At 44.9% G+C, this 2,169-nt stretch overlaps 1 protein-coding gene across 5 annotated transcripts in view; it reads left to right on the top strand.

The window, feature by feature from the left end:
- The window catches only part of NEDD1 (neural precursor cell expressed, developmentally down-regulated 1), a 45,835-nt gene that overhangs the window by 26,275 nt on the left and 17,391 nt on the right, over positions 1–2,169 (top strand). The window lies entirely within an intron of this gene.

The raw sequence follows: 2,169 nt of genomic DNA, 5'->3' as shown, positions 1-2,169 counted from the left end.
CTCCTGGTTGGCTGCAAACCTGTCAGCCCCCTCTGCTTCCATGGGGTGCTCCAGCTGCCCCACCAGTCTGAGTTTACCAGCTGCATATGAGTGCAGTGGCTTACCATGGCTTGCAGTAGAGTTGGTGCTGAGGGGAAGTGTGTGCAGTGGGCACTACCATATATGTTGTTCAGATAGGCTGCACTAACCTGTCTTTGCAGTAGGTTCCCACCAATTTGTCCAGTGTAGGCCATGTGTTTTATAGTTATGTGCAGTGTTGGCTATATTAAATCAACTTCATAAGAGGTTTCTATCGCTGAGTGAATGCTACTTTTGGTAGTAGTTTAATAATAGACAATGTACTTAATGAGGTTTCCTTGCTTGCAAATATAAGATGAGGGACTTTTTCACATGCTGATTGGGGGGTGGAGGAGAACCTTGTCTTGTGTTCGGGAAAATATGGTATAGGAAGGGCTAACAGCACTGCTTCTTAATGTGGCCTGACTGACACTCTGTTATGAGACTGTTTTCAGTTACATATTATGTTGTCAAACTTCAACTCTTTGGACTGAAATTTTACACAGTAGGTACCTGCTAATGGGTTTTTTTTTAATATACTGCATTTGCCTGCATTCCAGACAACTCTGAATGTAAGACGACCCCCCAATAATTAGATTTGGTACATGAACAATTATAACAAATTTTATAATTTTCCATGTATAAAATTCTAATTAATGGGGGATTATTTTAAACTTATCCCCTCCCATTGTTAAGGTGAAGAAAGCAGTGGTGTGGGAGTAAGCAGTGGGGAAGGACAGACAGCTTGCCCTCTGTTCTTTGTGTCCCTTAGTGCCTGTTTGCCTGTCTTCTCCTGCCACCCTCTCCCCCATTGCCCCCACCCCTGTGCTTGTTCCCATTGTGCCTACCCCTGCCAGTGTTTACCCTAGGCAGCATCTGCGGCTCCAGCTGTGGCCCTGGCCAAGCAATAGTAGCAGCTCCATTCCCAGCCCTAATCCTGGAGTCTGAGCTGCAGCAGCTCCAGGTCAGTGCCAGAGCCCAAGCCCCTGCAGTTCCTATGCCACTGTGATCTTCCCCATGCTTCTGTCCTCCCAGGAATGCATGGTCTCCCTGGGGCCAGGGCAGGAGTTGGTCAGGGTTGGAGCTGTAGCCACAACAGCCATCTGGCCTGGGCTATACTCAAATTTAAGAGGAGGCTTCTCTTTCTCACTATTGGGGAAGGGAAGCAAAGATGACTCATCTTGGATTCAAGTAAATATGGTAAATTGTATGTGTATATTATTGTAATACCACCTCAGTGTTTATCTGTTTGAAGCCTAGAGGGAAAAGCATGTTCTATCCAGGTTTAAAAAAAAAAGTCTGATTTGCCTTTTCTCTCTGGGGCCGTGCCAACGTGCATGTCAGGACCTGCAATTGTTTGGGTCGGACTGATCCCAATTGCAACATTATTTTAATGGGAGCCTTGCAACCTAGGTGGGGTTAGGAGCAGGGCTTCTATCCAGGACAGGTGAGGGGCCCCCTCCTGCTTTGGTGACTTCTAAACCTCCCCTTTGCCCAATAGCCTAGCTAAGTACAGATTTGTTCCCTTGGGAGGTGTAGGGAAAGGGTCTTTAAATTTCCGGGTTGGGGCAAGCCATAGGGCTTGCTCCACGTTGGTTGCTTTACACCACAGCTCCAAAGGGAGTTGCAGAGTAAACCACATGTGCGTGGCAGTTCGCATTGTTGTTTGAATAGGGGATCAGATCCCATTATGCCATTATTTTAACATCTGCCAGGGGACTCCATGACTGAAAATCAGAGCCGACTGCTCCATTTGCTGTTTAACATTGATAAGCATTGTTATAAAATCTGAGAATAGTTTCTGGTGTGGGATGTTTATTATTTCATGTTTGCCCCAATATTTTATTTGATAGCTGAAGAAACTGTATTAGGACTACCCAAAAAGTGTGGTTTCAGCACTTGTATTTATTAACAAGTTTTCCTATTCTAAAAGTCAAACTATATCTTTTTTTCCTTTCAAGGGTATGCCTGGAGGGTTATAGGTTTACTATCTCAGGTGGAGGAAGGTATGGATGGAAGTTATGAGTTGGTTTTCAATTTTGAGTTATTGCAGGATTGGCTTAAATGGAGTAAAACATCTGTGTGTGTGTGTGTGTGTGTGTGTGTGTGTGT

Source organism: Gavialis gangeticus, unplaced genomic scaffold, assembly GCF_001723915.1.
Source record: "Gavialis gangeticus isolate Ggan-Ray unplaced genomic scaffold, GavGan_comp1, whole genome shotgun sequence".
Lineage (NCBI taxonomy): Eukaryota > Metazoa > Chordata > Crocodylia > Gavialidae > Gavialis > Gavialis gangeticus.
Note: the sequence above shows the minus strand (reverse complement) of the source record. Positions and strands in the feature narration are given on the sequence as shown.